The 5,578-nt window shown below is 40.3% G+C and overlaps 2 protein-coding genes across 2 annotated transcripts in view; both read right to left on the reverse strand.

Moving 5' to 3' along the window:
• Nucleotides 1–5,292: 5,292 nt before the first annotated feature.
• Nucleotides 5,293–5,578, reverse strand: part of LOC130827011 (ATP synthase subunit alpha, mitochondrial-like) — a 6,184-nt gene continuing 5,898 nt past the window's right edge. The window contains exon 1 of the mRNA XM_057692643.1: nt 5,293–5,578. This exon is cut by the window's right edge and continues 5,898 nt beyond it. The gene's annotated coding sequence lies outside the window, so the exon portion shown is untranslated.
• The window catches only part of LOC130827024 (NADH-ubiquinone oxidoreductase chain 5-like), a gene marked incomplete at its 5' end in the record, with an annotated part of 3,423 nt that continues 3,137 nt past the window's right edge, over nt 5,293–5,578 (reverse strand). Inside the window, 1 exon segment of the mRNA XM_057692657.1 lies at nt 5,293–5,578. This exon segment is cut by the window's right edge and continues 1,778 nt beyond it.

A 5,578-nucleotide genomic window follows, 5' to 3' on the forward strand; every position in this document is an offset into this window, starting at 1 on the left:
TCCCAAACCCATCAGGGCCAGGAGCTTTAATACCAGCAATGCTCCTCATAGACTTATAGACATCATCAGAAGAAAGAGGAGCAATTAAAACAGGATGAATATCATTAGCAACAAGAGGGCCAAGAGCAAGAATCCTGGAATTAACAGATTTTCTAGCAACAGAGGTCCCCAAGATGTGTTGGTAATATTTAACAAATGCATCAGCAACCAGGTCAGGGCCAGAAACAGTATTACCTTCCATGTTAGTAATAGAATGAACCTTGTTCTTACTCTGTTTCATCCTAATACTATTATGAAAGAACTTAGTATTGAGATCCCCATCTTTCAACCACATAAGCTTACTCTTTTGCCTCAAGAAAGAGACATAAGCAGTATGAACAAAAGAGTAATGAGCAGCAGCAGTTCTTTCTTGCTCAATCAACTGAACATCCAAAGGATTAGCATGTAACTTAAAAATCAAACTTGTTTTAATATTAAACACACCTAATTATTATTTAATAAAGCCAAATTACGCAAAACTAATATATTAATGTCTCTAATCCCGTGTCTATTTCACAACTTAATTAATTTAATACAAACTTTAAGCATTAATTCTTACTAAGTTGAATTTACCAACTTTCCTAAAAAGGAAAGTCTTCTTAATGGGAACTTACTAAAAAAAAGTGTTAGAATCTTTTTGGGGTTAATAAGGGCTTTTTGGTCTTTTGACTTTTGATGGCAAATTGGCACTATTTATACAACTAGAATAAGGGGTGGTATTGGATCAAAGATCCAATATCTGATATTTGCTAATACTTCCTCGTCCGAAGCCCTCCCCTTTGTTTAAGTCTGACTTCCCTTCGCTTCGGGCCGTAGCGGATACATATCATTAGGGTTTTCTTTTTATTGACTTTCTCTCTCTATCAGTAGTCCGCAAGCGGGTAAGTGTAAGACCTAATCCGGCTTTCCGTGCGATATCTCCTTGCTAAAGACCTATCTTATGCACATTACAGTAAGGAAGCTTCAGAGCTGTAAAGGCTTAATAAGCACATCTCCAGTAGTACACTTAGCTTACACCTTATTTCAACTTTCACATGAAGCACATTTTTACGAAAAAGTCTTTATTTATATTAACATAGCATTAAGTAGACAACATTTTTTTTGCAATTAAATTGAAATTTTATTTCCAAAAGGAAATATTACAACCTAACTGATTTATGAAAAGCATCAGTATGGAATTAGACCCACCTTGACGGAAGGGTTGCCTAACCCACTCTTCATGTGCAATAAATCATAAAACTACATAATCAACAGTAATCTTTGAGCTTCAGTAGCTCTACATGATACTCTATCAAGAATCTCCCTATAAACCTGCATCCAATCTTTCTCTTTGTGCTGGAATCTTCGAGCATTTCGCTCTAACCAAATAGCATACAGGAATTCTGTAAAGCACATTCCATAAATCTGAGCTACTACCTCTTTCTTCCCACACATCTGAGCTGCAATCATTATCTCCTGATCACAAGAATAAACTTGTCTTTGAATTTTTCAAATTTTGAGAATCTGCCTCCAAACATTCAAACTAAAGTCATATTTGAAGAAAAGATGCTCTCTGGTTTCTAAGGCTGCAGAACAAAGAGAACAATTAGTATCACAGTGAATATTCCAAGAGATCATCCTATACAGCTGTTAATTGTCTGTTATGACAGATTAACCAAGAAAGAAAGAGACTTTTAGGGGAGCCTTTACTATTCCTTGTGATATTAAGATAGAGAAGCTTTCCTATGAGCCTTCCGTATATTTCAGGATCTTCAATTAGTTCCCCTTGATCAACAGTGAGTTTCAAGCCTTGAGGAAAAGGAGTTTTTGTTGGACTTGTGCTAGTTAATCCTCTTGTCTCTAGAATATAAAGCACATATTTTCTCTGATTCAAAAGAGTTCCATGAGAATTCCGAGTAATCTCTATACCAAGAAAGTATCTTGCTTCTCCAAGATCTTTAATGGTGAACTCTTTATCAAGATTTTTTTTAACATTGCTATCGGAGGAAGCATACTTCTATTAGTAAGAAGAGCATGCTGTGTATGCCCACTAAACTAAGATTGATTGTATGAATGATGTTCTTAGCTTCAATTCCTTCATTCAAGCTCATAAACTGAAGTTCCACAGCTACCTTGGAACTCAAGTCACCTTGATTGCCTCCGCCTTGTTAGAGCTCCTACTGACCTGAGCTGCTAGCATGGCTGTGGTGGAGCTTTATTTTGATGTAGATGCTCCTGCATCATTCTCCCCCTCTTGAGAACCTTCCTTAACATCATCAACTGGTTCATCATCCAAGTATGGAGCTAAGTCACCTACATTGAATCTTGCTGATATGCTTCCCATCTCTGAAGGCAACTCCAACTTGTAAGCATTTGCTCCCACTTTCTCCAAGACTCTGAAAGGTCCATCACTTCTAGGCATAAGCTTATTCTTCCTCCTTACTATAAAGAGTGAGTAAGTAAACTACCTTACTAAATCCCCAGGCTTGAACTGCACATCTCTTCTGTTCTTGTTAGCTCTCAGCTTGTACATTTCATTAATCCTTTCTATTCTTGCCCTCACTTGTCCATGAAGCTTCAAAACTTCTCTGAAATAGGGCTCAGCAAGATGATTAGCATCTTCCGTTTTTGTACAAGGAATGAAATGGGCCATTTTAGAGAACCTGTCCACAACCACCGTTATAGCATCTTTCTTTGTGTTTTAGGCAAAGCAACAAGAAAATCCATTGAAACTGCTTCCCAAGGCTGCATAGGGACCGGAAGTGGTGTATAGAGCCCCTGGTGAAACTTACTCTTGGCTTGAAGTATCCAAGTAGCGCTAAAAGGAAAAAGCGAACTATTGGAATTCTTGGGCTTAGCCTTTGAATTGCCCTAGATCAGTCCTATACTAGGTTACAATCAACCCATACCTAAAAAGAAAATAAAAAGATCGAAGTCGAGAAGCTCATCGCTCATGCTTCCAACCCGTGCTTTCAACCCAAACCTTATTCTTCGGAATGGCAAAGGGCGGAAAGGGGGGCTTTTAGACGTTAGGCATGAGAAAGAAAGGGCATCGTTCTCGGCTGGCCGGACATTGGAGTCGGCGCTCTCCTCAACCGGATCAATTAGAGCTAGATATTTGAAACTTCCGAAGGCATTAACTCAAATGAGGAAAGTGAAAGTCCCCTCATGATAACTTGATCACACAAGGCCAATTGAAAGGGCTTTCTTCGCTCGAAAGACGAAACTAAACTAGCGCTTTCTTTCTATACGAGAAGAATCCTTCTCTATCTGATATTTGTTCTCGCTCGCGAAAGGGTACGCCCACAGATCGCTAGGACCGAGAAAGGAAAAGCCATTCTAAAAAAGCATAGGTATTCACCTTCAAAGTTTGCTCACCATGCTCAACGCACGTTAGAAAAGCGTGTAAATGTGCTTTTCGAGCATCTTTTTGTCGCAGGGGATGCTGAACAAAGATTGACTCAATCCACGGTCAATTCTGAAAGATCGGATTCTTTTTTTTATGTTTCTGAATTAACAACTACAACCTAAAAACGAAAAAGCAGCTAGCCCAGCTCTTGGCCTTGGATAAATCCCCTTCCTCAGCTTGAAAAAGCCAGCTCTTGCTTATGCTTCCTTCCCTATCTATTGCCCATGTTAAGCGTTAAAAGCCCTTCTATGGCCTTTGTCGAGTATTATTGAGTTGTAGGAGAGCTTCCTTGCCTAGCCTATGCTTCAAGACCAGTTTCAAGCTTCTCACAAGGAACGATTTCTTCTATTGGATTGAGCGAGGGGATCCCTTTCTGTTAATACGGAAAGCAGCCTGGTTGCCTATACTTGGTTGCAGGAAGCTAGTCGAATGCGTGCTCTTGTATCCCTTTCGGTGGTTTTTTTCTTTTTTGCCTTTCCTCTGAGGTTCGCTAGGGCGTGGCATTCATTTACAGTTAGTAAACGAAGGGAAGGGGGAAGACATTCAATTCACAGAAGAGAATCGGGTCTCATTCGGCGATGCCTCGTTGCAACAACCTCAAAGGGAAAGATTTGCTTTGCGTGCCACCTTCGCGTGTGGTGGTAGGATCTCGCTTTTTGTTTGAAGATTATCTGAACTTGTCTTCATTCAAGAAAATGATGTCAGTCAGACTAAAAGGGGCTCTTCATCCAAGAATGAGCTAGGCTGGCCGGCGTCTTTATTTTATGAAGATTGGCTTCCCTTTAAGGCAGTTTATACTCACTTACTCCTTAGAGTAAGGTTATGTAGTAGCTTAAGCGAAGCTTAAGCAAATTTGGAGAGTCATTCCTATTTGGGTCAAATTTCAAAATCTCCCTTTGAATTGCTGGGGCTTGGACTCTTTAAGCAGAATTAGTAGTGTCTTAGGAGTTCCATTATATGCTGATGATTGCACTTCTAATCAGAGAAGAGTTTCCTTTGCTCGGGTGTTAGTGGAGTTGGACGTCACTAAGGCTCTTCCTGAGAAAATGGCTATTGAAACTGCTACAGGAGATATTTTTCAGCAATCTGTGGAATATGAATGGTTGCCCCCATATTGTAAGAAATGCTTTCAGATTGGACATTGTTGTGAAGATAGAATGCAAGAGACAAGAATGGGAAATGGTTGGGTTGTGAAAAAATGGGTTCCTAAGAAGAAACCACTTCCGGATACGCCTAGGCAAGAGACCCAACCACAACTTCAAAATCTTACCCCTGATAATGTGATTGTTCCCATAAATAGTGATGAAGAAGAAGGTTGGCAGCCCATTAATAGGAAGCAAGAGTCTAAGCTTCCAGGGAATCAGAAAGGGAAGAAGAGTACAGAGCAATTGTTTAGTTTGGCTGAGTCTGAACAGGAAGGTGATCCTGCTGGGATGGTTGAAGACCCAGGCCCTCATCATCAATGATTCTTTTTACTTGGAATGGTTGGGGTCTAAATGATCCCCTGAAAGTGAAAGATATTAGGAAGTATATTGAAAGGACTAGTGTGACAATGGTGGGTTTATTAGAGTTTAGATCGCCACTTTTTTTTCGGGAAATCGACCGGAAAAAACATCCAAACTTTCTTCTTCTTGCGGTAAGATGCAACCTTTTCCTTTACCTCAATTCCCTTCTTAGCCTCAACAGCTAAAACATCCCTTTCTGCAGCTCCTGGAACAGCCGAAGAATCTGGAGTTTATGATTCCAATTCTTTCTGGCTGGCATAAGAACCTGTCGGAGTCCTTGTAGATGGCAAGGAATCAGCTATGGAATTTCCTCTTGTTGGACGTAGGAAATCTTTGACTTGATGCCTCCCCTTCCTACTACTCGCGCTAAACCATCTCCCGGTAGAGAAAGTCCTACTATAAGTCTTGAATTGACTACTCTAAACCTGTTCGTGGAATTACTTTCATTTTAAGTTCAATCTGGCCCTCCCTTCTACGTGAGATTTTCTTGCCCTAGTTTCGTAAGCCCTCTCACATTCGTTCGAGCTGCTTCGCTCCTTGTCAAGGCTTCATGCCCAGAATCCGATAGTGGAACTGGAATAGAATTGGAAGTTTCCGGACCCTGTATTTCCATCATCCGATACTATGACTTCTCCTAGTGGTTTTA

The sequence above is a fragment of the Amaranthus tricolor genome, chromosome 11 (genome assembly GCF_026212465.1).
Source record: "Amaranthus tricolor cultivar Red isolate AtriRed21 chromosome 11, ASM2621246v1, whole genome shotgun sequence".
NCBI lineage: Eukaryota > Viridiplantae > Streptophyta > Magnoliopsida > Caryophyllales > Amaranthaceae > Amaranthus > Amaranthus tricolor.